The sequence below is a fragment of the Ursus americanus genome, chromosome 6 (genome assembly GCF_024610735.1).
Source record: "Ursus americanus isolate L20-20 chromosome 6, mUrsAme1.1.p, whole genome shotgun sequence".
In the NCBI taxonomy this organism is placed as follows: Eukaryota; Metazoa; Chordata; class Mammalia; order Carnivora; family Ursidae; genus Ursus; species Ursus americanus.
This window is the reverse complement of record NC_142132.1, coordinates 46,916,657-46,931,283: the sequence shown is the minus strand read 5'-3', so window position 1 is coordinate 46,931,283 and position 14,627 is coordinate 46,916,657. Positions and strand designations below refer to the sequence as shown.

The 14,627-nt window shown below is 60.2% G+C and overlaps 1 protein-coding gene across 10 annotated transcripts in view; it reads left to right on the top strand.

The window, feature by feature from the left end:
- ZMIZ1 (zinc finger MIZ-type containing 1) overlaps positions 1-14,627 on the top strand; it is a 234,424-nt gene that overhangs the window by 71,017 nt on the left and 148,780 nt on the right. The window contains exon 1 of one of the 10 annotated variants that reach the window (XM_045783340.2): positions 200-1,551. The exons of the other annotated variants lie outside the window; for them this stretch is intronic. The gene's annotated coding sequence lies outside the window, so the exon portion shown is untranslated. Of the gene's footprint in view, positions 1-199; positions 1,552-14,627 lie in introns of those variants that run through there. 10 annotated transcript variants of the gene reach the window in all.

Genomic DNA, 14,627 nt, shown 5'->3' with positions numbered 1-14,627 from the left:
CCTCCCTGACCCAGGCTCCCTTTCGGTCTTTCTGCTTCTCACTCCTACCTCTCCGTCCCTGCCCCTTGCTTCTGGGTTATTCCCCACATCACCTCCTTCCCCTTGCTTGCTCCTCCCTTCCCTTCTTCCCCTCCACTCTTTCTGGCTGTGTCTGCCCTCCTCCCCTCCTCCCCTCGGCCTCCCTCCAGCCTGCCCTCCTTCCTGCTGTCAGCTCTCCTGGCCCCCTTCTCTGTTTCTCCAACCACTCCTCTCTTGCTCTTTCTCTCTGTCTGTGTTTCTGCTGTCTCTCTCCACGCTCCCCTACCCCACCAGCTCTCTCTATCTTCCCTTGTGCCTTTCCTCACCCCCTCCCACACTGTCTTCCTCCTGGTCCCTGCACTCTGGGGACCCTCACAGAAGCTTCCTGGGACAGTGGGGGTGTGCATCCCTGGGGACCCCAGGCCTGGCCCCCTCAGAAACCTTGTCAAGGGCTTTGTAGAGGATGGCCCAGCCCAGTGCTCCGGGCCGGGTCCTGGGGACCTCGGGTTCTGGTAAGAACACAGACACTCCTAGCGGGCTCAGGGGGCAGATCCTGGCCCACCCCATATTAACTCCATGACCTTCAGGATACTGAGCGCTCATCTGTCACATGGGGTCCAGCATCACCTACCTAGTGGAGTGGCTGTGAGGATTCGGTGATACAGCACAGGCCTAAGGACTTAGCCAGGCCTGGCCGGAAGTGGCTTCTATCTGAGAGCTCCCAGCCCCTCCCCTTGTCTCTTTGTCGCCTTCCTGAGGTGTCTGGGAGGTGGGTTTCTGTGCTGCTGGACTGATGGGGGTCAGGCCTGAGGCCAGGGCAGGGGGCTGGTGGCATTTCCCCCCCAGCCGATCTCAGCCCTGCCTGTCAAGAGATGTGCCCCCCCCTTCTCCCTGGGGGGCTGTGGGGACAAGCCTGCCATTCTAGGGAAGTGTCCGAGACACAGAACCTCAACGTTGGAAGAGCCCTCAAGACCCTGGCCCACTGACATTTCCCGAACAGCTGACCAAAGGCCGAGCTGCTTCTGCCAATTCAGACTAGAGATCCCCTTCTCCCAGCCTTTCTCTTCCCTGGATGCCCTGAGGGCCGGCCATGGAGCCCTGCTGCAAAACCCCTGCTCTGGTACAAGGCCTTGACAGGTCTGCCGCTGACTCACTCCGAGACTCCTCCCAGAGCCTCGGCTCCCCTCCTGCCCCACATCCAAACGCTGGGCTTTGGGATTCTCCCGGGCTGGGCGGCCACAGTTTCCCAGCAGGCAGCTGCCCTCTGGGTGGGGAGGGCGGAAGGAAAACACCCAACAGAGGCCAGCGGGCTGGGTGCAGGCTCCTCCCCCTCCTTCCCCCCCTCCTCCCCCCACTCCGCTCTCTTCCCATCCAGCATGGCCCCGGCGCGTCCAGGAAGCAGAAAACAAGTGTTTGGAGAAGGCATTCTTCTGGGTGAAGAAAGGCAGGCCCAGTCACTTGTCCTTCAGAGACATGGGAACCTGAGCTGACCCAGTCCCTGCCCTGCTGGGCCACATGACCACCTGACCCACTGTGAGTGGTTGTGTGTGTGTGTGTGTGTGTGTGTGTGTGTGTCCGTCTCTGGTCCAGGAAACCTTAGCCAGTCACGTGGCCGCTTTCCCTGTTTGTCTAAGTAAGCAGTTCAGGCCGGCTGCAGCCAGGAGGCTGAGACAGGGAGCCAGGGGAGGGGGCCTCACTGGCGTGGGCGGTGGACATAAGGATCACTGGGGACAGAGGGGGCAGCCCTGGAATTCTTGGGCCTCTAGGTTTGGTGTGGGAAGGCCTGGCCTGGGGAATGGCCCTGCTTCTGATCTCCTGCCCTCCTTGGACCTCTCCTCCCTCCATCTGTGCAGAAAAAGTATTGGCCTTGCTGACTACAGGGAACCCTCCCGGCCCCGAAATGTCCTCTGACCAGGAAGAGCTCAAAAGGGCAGAGCCCCAGCCTCACAGAGGGGCAGGCGCATACGCACCCACCATCTGTCATATCCCCTGGAGCGTGTGTGGAGCGCTGGCCCCTCAGCAGGAAAGCCCAAGTCAGGCCTTCCCATATGCATCCAGCGGGCCACTGATTAATTCAACAGACAGGTGGTGAGCACCTGCTGTGTGCCAGGACCTGGGCTGGGCTGGGCAAGGCGTAGGGTCATCAGAGCACAGATCTTCTGGAACTTCTTTGGAACCCCCCCCCCCCCCCGTGACATATTTTCTTCCTGTTGGATGGGCAGGATCACCTTTTGTTGCGTAGACCCTTGGCTCCCGTCGTGAAGCAGCCATGTCCCACGGCACTGCCAGCACCCGCAGGGCAAGGTTCAGAGATGGTGCCCAGTCTCTCACAGACTGAGCAGCTGGGGGAGGGTCCCCTTCCTCCGGAGTGGTGGGAGCCAGAGCGGATGTAGGCAGAGTGCAGAGGCGCTGAACCCTGGGGACTTCAGGGCCTTCTCTGAGGCCCGCTGGGTGGAGAGCCCCAGGGGAAGTGGGCCTCCTCCAGGTTTACCCAGCCGGCTCGGCATGTCTTAGCTATAGAAGACACAGTGCCCCTGGGACCTAGAGGAGCAGGAGGGCTGTGGGGGCCCATGGGGGCCATGCCTCTGAAAGCCCACCTGGGTTCATGTGCCTGTTTGCCCCCTTCCTCCCTGCTCCTTCTCTTTCTCCTTCTTTTGACAAACATTTCCTGGCAGCCAAGTCTGTTCCAGGCCTGGGCTCAGTACAAAACCCACCCCCGGCCCTGGAGATGCTCCCTGCCAAGCCAGCATCAGGCAACGTCTCAGGGTGGACCAGGGATCCAGGCTAAGCAGAAGCCCAGGAAGGAGGCAGCCATTGGATGCCCATCAGGGTGCGGCTGACCCCACAGGCTACCCTGGGCTCTGGGCAAGCCTAGGCATACTTTCCCCAGATGGGCTGACGGCTGAACCCACCAGGTGCCCAGGATGAGGGGCACAGAGAGCTGGCACCCAGGCCACACAGAGCATTGTCAGACCTTGCTTCTGTTGCAGTAGGATTTGGGGGTATTCAGCCTGGAATAGTCCCACAGGCTCATGAGCCCAAGGCTATCTGTTATAGCCAGGAAATTCCTATTCAAGAAAGGGATAGAGGTGGGGGGGCCAGTGGCTGAGCTGGTGACATGGGCCAACCATCCTGCCACCCACAATTGGATATGGACCCTGGACAGGCCAGAGTCCCAGAATGCCACCTAGGGCAGTGTGTCCCCGGCCTTAGCTTGCATGCCCCCAAGGTCAGAAAACTCACTATTGCCCCGTGGCTGTCTTAGTAACTTCCTGGTAACTTGTCCCTTGCTACGCACCAGGCTGGAGTCTGGCTTCTGCCTTTCACCGTGCTCACCTCAGGCCCACAGACCTTAGGCCTTCAGACCCTGACAGAATCCCTCCAGGCGAAGCATCAAGCTGGGCCCACAGACGACCCCATCAGGGCCTGTTTGATTAGAATAATATGGATAAGTCATCAGTGCCCTGCACTGGGCAGCCGGGGTGTGGCCAAAGTGAGCCCCTGCCCTCAGGGTCAGACCCATCCCAGCATGGCGCCCAGGGAGGTTCTGAGGCTACCCACGGTGCACACGGGAGACCTGGCTCCCAGCTCTGTCCCTGTCCCTGGAGTGATCTCAGGCAGGGCCCAGCCCCAGTCAGTCCCAAACTACCTCCCGTCTGGAGGAGTCTTCTGGACATTCTGGCCTCTCTGCTTTCTGAGGTGCCTGTTTGCCCAGCAGCCTTGAGAGAGACCTGGGGTGCTGGGGCTGCCTATGCCCTAGGAAATCAGGAGGGGCAGGGTTGGGGGCTAAGGGCCTTTGTTCAAGCCTTTTCTCCCTCCCTGGGCCAGGCCACCAACCTCGACATCCCCACTTAGGCACACGTGAGTTTCCAGCTCCTGAGACACAGGAAATAGGTTGGGTTCACTCAGAGGCCATGGGTGACCCCACAGCCCCTGGGCCAAGCTTCCAGCACCCCTCTCCCCCCAGACCCCTGACACGTGTAAGGATGCAGGCATGCAAGGCTGGGAGTGGGATGAAGGGCTCGCACTCCGGGTCCGTGCCTGGGCTGGACAAGGTGCTGTTCCGGGGTGGGGGCCGCACTGCCCAGCAGGCATACCACACCTTCTGCGGAAAGGGCTCTGTCCCCCCCCAATCTTTCACCACTAGGAAGTTCTGCCTCCGAGGCCTGACAGCTGTCCCTTCTTCAGCTTCTCCCCTTGTCCTCGTCCCTCCCTCACGGCTCCTCAGAAGGGACACAGCCCCTCTGCCCCTTGTCCTCGTCCCTCCCTCACGGCTCCTCAGAAGGGACACTGTCCCTCAGCCCTTGGGAGGGGCTGATTCCTGCAGCCCCCGCTCAGCTGTGCCTGGGCTTATGTGCTGCTGGGAAGAAAACCCACTGCTGCTTTTGTGGAGTCCTTTTGCTGGAAAACAAGTAGCTGGAGGTCTAGAGGTCAGAGGTCAGAGGCCAGAGGCCACCGAGCAGGCCAGGGCAGTCTGCCTACTCTCGCCCCAGAAAACTTGAGTGCTTGTGAGGAGGCCCCCACGGGGCCCTGCCTCTGTCCCGGGCCGGGTGCGGCCGGTGGGACAGGAAACCAGGGAAGGCCTGGAGGATGGGACACAGGGTGGTCTGGGCCTGAGCCAGGGATGAGGCAAAGCCCAACCCCATTCTGGCCCCAGGGCCACAGGCACACAGGTCACCCACCCGACAGGAAACCCTGCCCGGCACCCCCTTTGTCCCACCCCGTGTTTCCCGCGGGTGGCGCTTCTACTATTTCCCGTGGGAGCTGCTGCCAGGAATCATACCCTCTTGAGAAAGGAAGCCGGACCTCAGGCTCTCAGGCTGCCCTGCCTCTGACCTGCACTGACCCCCTCCTGGGTCCTCCCACGGGTAGAAGCTTTGGGGCCACGCCCATGCCTCACCCCACACATGCTGATGACTTATCTTCTCCCAGACAGTCGGTCACCTTTAGGGACTAGCAAGAGAAACCTCATGGTAGAGCTGGGCCTGGGAGCCCAGAGACCAGGGTTCGTGGTCTAGAATCTACCATGAGCTTGCTGGTGCACTTAGGCAAGTCACTCCACCACACTGAGCCTCAGCTGCAGAGAGAAAAGGGAGAAGCAGCAGCTCTGCCCAGCTAAGAGCATCCCATGAGATAAAGGATTTGGGGGTAGGAGAAACTTATACCCTATAAGGACAGCCAGGCTTGGGATGAACTGCCCCAGAGCCTCTCTCATGCACCCCAGACATTGGTCTCCAGCCCAGCCAGGGCACGTTGTCTATGCTGAGCCCCAAGCAGGGAGAGAGGCATGGGTGGCTGCTAGTGTCCGCCTGATGGATGGGGGTGATGATGCTGGCACGGCCCCTCTTTGGGTCATCCCAGCCCTGGGCAACAGCACAGGGGCAAAGCTGGGTGTCTGCACCCAGGAGGGAGCCCGCCTTTCTCCCTCCTCCCAGGAGCTGAGTGATGGCGCATGCCGGGGTCTCTGCAGTACCTTCGTGGGATCAGGCACGAGGGGCAGGTTAGCAGGCCTGGGGCCCAGAAGCCAGGAAGGGGGCCGTGCCGAGGGGCAGGTTCTGCTGCCGGTCCCCTGTCCTCCTCCTCCCTCCTGGCAGGTGCTCGGAGGCCTTTGGTTTTTCTTCAGTCATGATGTTGAGCCTAAGGCGCAGGGATCCCCGAGGGGATGATACCACGAGCTCTGCGTGCTTCTGTCGTCCTCTGTGGCGGTGCTGCTCTAAGTCTGTCTGCAGAAATGCGTACTCCCCATTTTATGAGGTCACTGCTCTCCTACCCCCCATTTGCGGGGGAGAAAACTGAGGCACAGAGAGGTGAATCAACCTGCCGAGGTGGTTATGCTGGGCTTTGAACCGGGCAGCCGGCCCTAGACTCAGTGCCCTTGGCCGCTGCGCTGCCCTGCTTCTCTGACCCTTGGCCCCCTCCCCAAGCCAGGCGCCCACAGCCTACACCCAGCTCGGTATCAGTAGGGGGACAACCTGGGGTATCACTGCTCCCAAAGTGGGACGGACGGAGGGTCAGGAGGCCAAGTGAGCAGCTCCAAGTTGCCGTGACATTGGATAGACTAACAGACGCGGGGCTACCCTGAGCTTGTCAGCAACCGGAAGACCAGAGGTCTATGCAGCCCAGCCGCTTCTTGTGGTGCGGTCACAGCCCCAGTGGCCTTGGACACCTCACTCCCTGAGCCTCCGCATCTGCCTCATGGGCCTTTCAGAGTCCTCTGGGAGGAGTCCTTGATATTCTGGGAGCACCGTGGCTGTGCCCCCGCAGCCCCTCGGCGGGTGTTCATTTCTGCCCCAGTACATCAGGCCGCTGGCACCCGGGATATTCCTGGCGGCAGGATTCATGTGGGCAGGGGTGCAGAGGTGAGAGAGCCAGACGTGTTTAGGGAAACATTACAGGTCAGAGGCAGGCTGAGGTCTCAAATATGAGGCTGAAGAGTTAGAGCTGAGCCTCGCAGACAATGGGGAGCTGTGGAAGGCTCTTGGATAGAGGAGTACCACGTTGTCGGGGAGAGGAAGTGGCAGCGAGGAAGCCTGACCTGTTCATCCAGGTATGGGGCTCTGATTCAAAAGGACTCATGTGTCTCAGGAGGTTGACCCAAGTGGGTGGCTTGGCAGGCCTCCGTTTTCCTCCTAGAAACCGGGTCCGTGGTCCCCAGGGTGCTAGCCAGCCCAGGCTGGAAATCTGCCGAGCACTGCAGGGAGGGGCCAGGGTCAGTGCTGATGCCTCTTCCTCTGCATGTCCCAGAGTCCGCGTCCCCCCTCCTTGGGCTGGTCTGGGTTTCCCACCCGGCCCTGGGTGGGGCCCCACTGCTCCTTCCTCCCTCTGTGGCTTTCTGGTCCTGAACAGGAGGGGCCTCGAGGTTGCAGTGGGCTGTGGGGTGTGAGCCAGGGTGGGGACTTTGGCGGTGGGTGGAGTCACGGGATGGGTGGCCATGAGTCAGGAATTGCTGGGCCCGTGTGTCATCAGGCTGCGTGCTGTTCTGGCTTCCCCGGCCCTCTGCCTCCCATCTCCCACCCGCATCTGCGCCTGTGGGCTGCTCTGCTGGGCTGACAGTGCTCTGTTTCCAAGAGCTCAGAGCCAAGTTGGAGAAGTCAGGGCACCTGGACTCCAGGTCTCAGCCCCTGCCCCCAGCAGTCACGGTGATCGTGGGCATGTCCCTTCCCTCCCCGAGCCACACTTTCCCCGGACTGAAGAGTGAGGGTGGGGCTGGCCAGAGGTTCTCAGCCCCTGCTGCACGGAGCTCTAGGGCAGCTTTGAAAAGTAGCGCCCCGGTTTAGTCACATTCCTGGGGCGGAGCTTGGTGGGGCGCCCATGCTCTGGGGGGCCTGTGGTGGGCTGCGCCGTCCACGCCATGGGCCTGCCTGTGGATTCCGGAGCTCTGAGCCTGCACCGAATCTAGCAGTGCCACTTTCTAACACCATGAGCCGCTGACTTCGTGTCTCCAAGCTTCAGCTTCCTCATCTGTGAAATGGGGGTGCCAGGACCTCTCTGTAGAATCGCTGAGCCCTGCGACCAGTGCTCAGCGTCTGATAGACACACGCCTGGGCTGGATGCGGCTGGCGCTGTGCGAGGGTCAGCTGCTGTGCTGTCTGACCTAAAGCCGTTTTCACCCTGCGCCTCCCCTCGCGGCTCCTTCATGCGTCCGGCAAATATTCCAGGGGCCCCAGTGCTGGGTGCTGTGGACACGGGAAGAAGACACCCATCATGGGGGCTGGCCGCAGCCCCTCTTTTTAGCTTATCCAGGGGTCCAGTCCAAGAGGTCAGGTTCTGTCCCAAAGATTGATGGGCACGTGAGAGGTGGCTCCCCTCAAATCCTTGGAAGTTGCTGGGCTGAGGGAGCCCCTCCATCTGAAAGAATGCAAGGAGACCCCACACTCCAGGGAGAAGGAGGCCTTCCTAAGCTAAGTCCTGATGCCTCAGCTGGGAAGCAGCTATGGAGGGCCTCGTGCCTCCTAGCAGGGCCCTGCCACGCACTCTGGGTGTGTGATGGCTCCCACAGGGCTGGGCTCCGGGGCCTGCCCAGGAAGGCAGGGTCAGCCAAGGCTGGCGGTATGTGGGACAGAACGGGAGCCGCCTCACAGCTTGTCACCTCACCTGGCCACATCCTCCATCTCCCAGAGTTCCTCCAGCGCCCTGGGGACTAGGCAGACAGGGTCCTCTCGCTTTACAGATGGAGGACGGGACTTCATGGGATGGCGAGGCCCTGGCCCAGGTCACGGAGCATAAAAGGGCAAAGGCAGGGTCAGAACCCACCTCCGTTCGAGCAGGGTCGGGGGGAGACAGGCTTCCCTGGGCAGCTGCATGGGAGAGCATCTTGGGATGAGCTCCCAAGGGCGGCATGATGAACACACCCTGCACACCGCCCCCCAGCAGCACCCCTGCAGACCACCCTGGGGCTGCCCTTGACGGGAGGACTGGCCTTCCTACCAACAGCGAGAACCCCTGTGGCCTGGCTCCTCCGAGGGCCACGAGTCGAGCCACGCATTTACCCCAGTTAGACTTCCTCCTTTCCCATTATACCATTGAGTAAACTGAGGCAGGGGTAGGCACAGGGACTTGGCTAAGGCCAGGTGGCTTGTAAGCAGCAGAACCGGGATTTCCTTTACGCCTGTGTGACCTTAGTGCCTCAGCTCAAGCCTGTTACCTCCTGCCAGCAAGAACAGGGCTTTCCTTTGTCCGGAGTTTGTAAATCTGGGCCTCGGCCACCACCTCAGCCTGGCCTGGCCCCCACGTGGCCAGAGTCTGAGAGGGACGCCTGTGCGGGGGGGCTGTGACCACTGGGGGCTGGCCCTGGCCCAACAGAGGGGTCATCAGGAATGCTCAGGGCTAGACAAGGTGCGGGTGCCTCGGGGAGTCCCTGGGCCCTTCGGCCTCTCGACCTCCCTGCCCACCTCCTCGAGTGGAGGGAGCGCAGGGCTTGGAGTCCAGGCTGCCCATGGAGCTGCACAACCCTGTGCCAATCACGGGTGAAATGTCAGCTAAGCTGATCCTTCAGCCCATGTTAGCCAGATAAGGAGACTGAGACCTGGGGGGACAGGTGACTTGCTCATGAGTCCTTAGCTCCTTGGTCCAGGCTCGACACCAGAACTGACCTGCTCTTCAGTTCTTATCTTGGTCGTGGGCCCACCCCTGTTCCACTTTGGACTTATGTCCCCTCCCCGGTAAGGTGGCAGGCTTAAACTGAGCATTTGCAAGGACTCTTCTGAGAGCTTCTGCCAGCCTCGGTTAATGCTGTAGAGGAATTGGGCTTGGGGAGTTCTAGGGGTGGAGATAAGGGGTATTCCTCCAGGGCTCCCCTCAGATAGGCAGTGCAGGACCAGGTGACAGGTGCCAAGCCACTCCAAGCAGAATGGGCAGAGGCGAGAGACAAAGTCCCTAAGAGGGGGTCATTGACAGAAAATTCAGCTTAGATCCTCAGCCTTGGGAGTGGCGAGTGCCCAGGTGGGCGCCAGGAGCCCTGGTATGGCCAAGCCCAACTGGGTGCCCTCTAGGCAAGACCCTAGCCCCTGGCAAGGGAGAGGCTATGCCTATCCCCAAGGGGCTGATGGGAGGGTGGGTGTGGAAGGAGCATCTGGTTCAGAGCTGACTCCTAGAGGGTGCCCAGCACCTTTGGCTGTTGTATGGAAAGGGATTGGGAGCAGGTGACCCTCGTGAAGGCCCTCTCTGGGGAATGGACCCCCTGGACCTGCTCCTGAGTCAGCCCTAGGAAGGGCCTGAAGCCAGGTTTCATCTTCACAGAGTCCCGGGTCTTTCTCCTTCTCTGTGAGAAGAGATCCAATGTCTTTCCCCAGGCAAGACCCCAAATCTGTGCTTGGCAGCAAACCAAAGCCAGTAACAGCCCCTGTTTATGGAGCATTTCCCATGCAAGCGCGGAATGGGCATCTCCTTGTTAAGGCCTTACAACTCTGACACGAGGGACTCCTATCATCCCCATTTTACAGATGAGGGAACCAAAGCCCAGAGAGATTCAGTCTCTTGCCCAGCGCCTTGGCCTAGGAAGTAGTGGAGCAGAGGCCCCGAGTCCTGCTATGTCAGAACCCAGAGCTGCACTGTGTGCCCTCAGGCTATGGTGTGTCCTTCCCCCTTTGCACGAGCCCAACACCAAGGGGCTGGGCGGCTTGCTGGGGTGAAGCCCACCTGCGTGCCCTGTGAGGGGCCGGATGCGCAAACGCTGTCCCTTGGGGCCTGGGCCACGCACACTACTAGTGAGGAAGTTCTGGCTCTTCGAGCACTCTCTGGAGAAGGCGCCACTCCAGCTTGCCCTGAAAAACAGAGCAAATCAGGCTTGGGCACTGGGTGAGGCTTTGGAAGGGCCCCCCGGGATGTGTCTATATGTGGTCGGGGATGGTGGTGCCCCCGCTCCTCCAATGCAGCTTCTCTCCTGTTTGCTGATGCCACCTACAATTCTCTCCTCAGTCCAGAACTTTGCTCCTGCCAAGCCTCTGGGCTTTTGCCCTCCTGCCTGAGAGACTGCCCAAAAGGATGATGTCCCAGGCCCTCTGTTTCGCTGCCAGGCCAAGATGGGCACACCGACCAACACTCTGTCCTAGAATTCTCCATCTTTCTGTGTTTTGCCTGCCGCACATCAGATGGTGTGCAAACCCCCTTGGGAAGCATACAGGCTGGCACTTGTCAGCCTTTGACCCTGTCTTCCCTCTCCCCACCCACCACCCCAGCCCTGCCCCATCTCGTCCTCCTCCAGCAGATGGTAGGCACTGTCACTAGTTGTTGAAAGAAGGAAATGGATGGATGGATGGATGGATGGATGGATGGATGGATGGATGGATGGATAAATGGTTGGATGGATGGATGGATGGATGGATGGATGGATGGATGGATGGATGGATAGGTGGATGGTTGGATGGATGGATGGATGGATGGATGGATGGATGGATGGATGGATGGAGAGATGGATGGAAGAATGGATGGATGGATGGATGGATGGATGGATGGATGGATGGATGGATGGAGAGATGGATGGAGAGATGGATGGAGAGATGGATGGATGGATGGATGGATGGATGGATGGATGGATGGAGAGATGGATGGATGGATGGATGGATGGATGGATGGATGGATGGAGAGATGGATGGATGGATGGAGAGATGGATGGATGGATGGATGGATGGATGGATGGATGGATGGATGGAGAGATGGATGGATGGATGGATGGATGGATGGATGGATGGATGGATGGATGGAATGAAGGAGCAACTGCCAGAAGTCATGTCTCCATTTTCAATAAGGGGAAACCAATCTCAGATGTTGTGAGGGTGGAGAGGGCAGTTCTGGGAGCCCTACTCTTCTCCATCTCCTGCTCTTTGGGTCCCCCACGGAACCAGGTATGGCCCCAGGTTTGTGCTGGGCATCTCTTGGCACCAGAGCTGTCCCTACATAGAGGCATCCGTCAGGGCCCCGCAACAGACTTGCCAGGCCTACAGTTCATTCCTGAGTCCCTGCAGGTCAGCTATGACACTGGTCTGCCCTTCCCCCGCTGCTTGCCAAGATTCCACGCTGGAGAGAAGGAGGCCGGAAGCCCAGGGGCCTGGGCTGGGCTTCCCTGGGCCTGGGTGTGGGCAGGCTGTCAGAACAGCTCTGAATACTCTCAGAGGAAGTGAAGACAGACAGGATTATTGAACCAAGGGTAGCTCGGGATTCTTGGACAGCCCTACCCAGGAGTTCTCCAGACCCCAGACAACCACTTACTAGGTCTGCTTTCTTATCTGTTCCTTAAGGACAACTGCAGCTACTGCTGTTTGGTGAAAAGACTCAGGATTTCAGTGTTACCCTGAGCGCTCGCGAACCCCCCCCCCCACCACCACCACCGCCCCCCCCCCCCCCCCCCCCCCCCCGCCGAGCCTCCAGGCTCAACTCTGCTATACCTGGAGTGAGTGGACAAGGGTCTCACAGCCGAAGAGATGACCGGGCACTGGATTTTACTTACGCAAGGAGAAGAAAAGAAACAGCATCAAAATGTCTGGGAGTTTGGGAATGGAAAGATCATGTGGGGGATGATCAGGGAGGCCAGCATGGTGGAGGTGATCTGTTGGGCATCGAAGGAAGGGGCAGAACTGTTGAAATATGGTTGGGGTAAGACCGTGCCCGTTGTCTACCATTTCAGTTTCATGACCTCTGGTCTCTGCTGGGCATTTCTTCAGCTGTAAGATGGCTCCCTGGTGACAGGATTATGGTGAGGATGGAGTGGGGCAGCGAGGGCTCCTGGGGTTGCTGAGGAAGGGCCCTAACAGGGGTGCCTGGGTGGCTCAGTTGGTGAAGCATCTGTCTTTGGCTCAGGTCATGATCCTGGAGTCCCAGGTTCAAACCCCGCATCGAGCCCCACATCCGGCCCTAGCAGACTGGAGAATCTGTGTGTTTACAGCAGGCTGAGTTTCTCACGTGTGCGTGTGCACACATGTGTGTCTGTGTGGGGGGTGACTGGCAGCAGGGGTGAGGAGCTGGAGGCCGGGTGCTGGAGCCCTCAAGTGCAGGCCCAGAGGTGGCCCTAGGGTAGCTCCCAGCCCCACCACACCACGCTGGGGTAGTCCAGCCCCCTCCCCCAGTGGCCTGTGTGTTGGTCCGTGCTCTGGCCGTGTCCTGCGTTACAAGATCCGCCCGGGGCCTCCCGCTAGTCAGGGTTCAGTCAGAGGGACAGTTCGAAGCTGCCCTTTTTCCTCCTGGCCAGCAGGCCCAGGCTTCCAGGACCCTCAGTCTGGCCCTTCCCTATGGTCTGGCTTCCTTTCCCCCAACCCCCTCCCCCCACCCAGCTTGATGAGGTCAACGAACATGTATTCCAGGAATGTGGGGGGGCGGGGCGGCCAGCCTGGTTTGGATAACCATCGGGGTAAATATTTGCCTAGCTCCTGGAGCCTGTACCGTCCGCCAGGGGAGGGCGAGGGGCCTGTTCCTAGGGTCATGTAAGGGGATGCTTTCCTGGGTAGATCTCTGAGGTGGGCGAAGCCGTGTCTCCGCAGTGAGCCTGGGAGCTGGGTCTGAGGCCACCCCCCTGTGCAGGGCCCGAGACAGGGCCCCTGGCCCACAGGACCAGCAGTGGGTTGGCCCATCCGTAAAATGGGGATAAGAACAGCCCAGCTGAGGAAGGTGCGGGCCACGGGAGCCGGTTCAGGGCAGTTCAGCTGGTGAAGCAGCAGGATAGACCCAGTTTGGGTGGGTCCCATGTGACCATGTTTTGGTCCCAGCTTGGCCGCTTCTGACCTTGAGTAACTGCCCCCTCCTTCAGACTTCAACAGCCATCATTTCCTGACCTGCTCTTTCATATGTGACCCCTGGATCCACACACCCATTTCGTCTTAAGTCCTCACAGCCACCGAGGCGTGAGTCGCAGCATGTGACAGGAGCCCTGAACTCCGGCTCAGGGACGCCATCCGTATGGCCACCTGCGTACAGTCTGACCCCCTCCCCCCAGTAGCCTGTGGGTAAGTCAGTGCTCTGGCCAACGTGGGGCTCTATGAGGTCAGCCTGCCGCCTCGCTGGTGGACAGATCTGGAGGGGCCCCTCGTCCCTGTGTAGAAAGGAGATGAGGGCTCAGAGATGCCAAGTGGCTTGCCCAAGGTCACCCAACATAAAGGATTCCAATCCCGCTCTGCCCACCCTTGCCCTTGACCTCACCACTGAGGACAGGATGAGGGCTCCAGCCCAGAATGTGGGTTCTGAACCTTCGGCAGCTGTAGAGAATAACCAGTCACTTAGCCACAGGCCTGGAGCCACAGTACAGAGCCGGCAGGGTGCCTCTCATCCCGGATGCCCCATGACATGGGCCCCTCTGTCCTCCAGTGAGCCCCGATCAGCCCTGCCGCTCTCCGGGCCAGCCCCAGCCCCAGCCCCAGTCAGCTTGTCCTGGTGCCTCCCCCCAAGCCAACAGCCAAGGCCAGGGCATCCCTGCAGGAGGAAGGGATGGGCAGGTGGGTGTTTTGGGAGAATGTATCTGGGTCCTGGGATGCTCCCCACCCCACGACGACCTTGGCCGTGTCCCAGACCCAGAGTTGCCACTCTCCAGCTGTGAGACCTCTGGCAATCCTGTCCTCTCTGAGAGCTCAGTTTCCTGCTCTGCAGAATGGGCACCCTTCCCTGCCCTGCCCTGCCCTGCCCTGCCCTGCCCCGCCCCTGCCCCTGGGAGCTCTAGATAGGCAAGGAGAACGGAAGCATGGTTGGCCTGCGGTCTGCACATCCCTTTCTGCCCTTGTGGATTTTGTAGTCAGAGGCTGCCCCTCGGCCAGGTCCTCACTCCCCTCCCCACCCCTAGAGTGAGAGTCCTGAGCTAAGGATGCCAGGAGAGCCCTCTGGGCAATGGGGTACCCACCCCTTGGGGACACTGGGTGGGCCCCACCACCCCGCCTTGCCCCTGAGTTTCAGCCGGTCTCTTCCCCGCTGCGTGGCACCGAGAGCCGTTAAAGCAGAGAACATTTCCCTGCAATGGACTGTGTTGTTTCTGGTGGTCAGGCTGAGAGCAGGCACGGTGACAGCTGGTCCATCTCCATCCTTCTCCCTCTGGTCTCCAGGGTGCCAAACCCACATAGACTGTGAGCTTCACCTCAGGGCCCCCAGGGGGCCGGGACAGGGGAGATGACATCACCTCCGTGTTCACAGCTCTT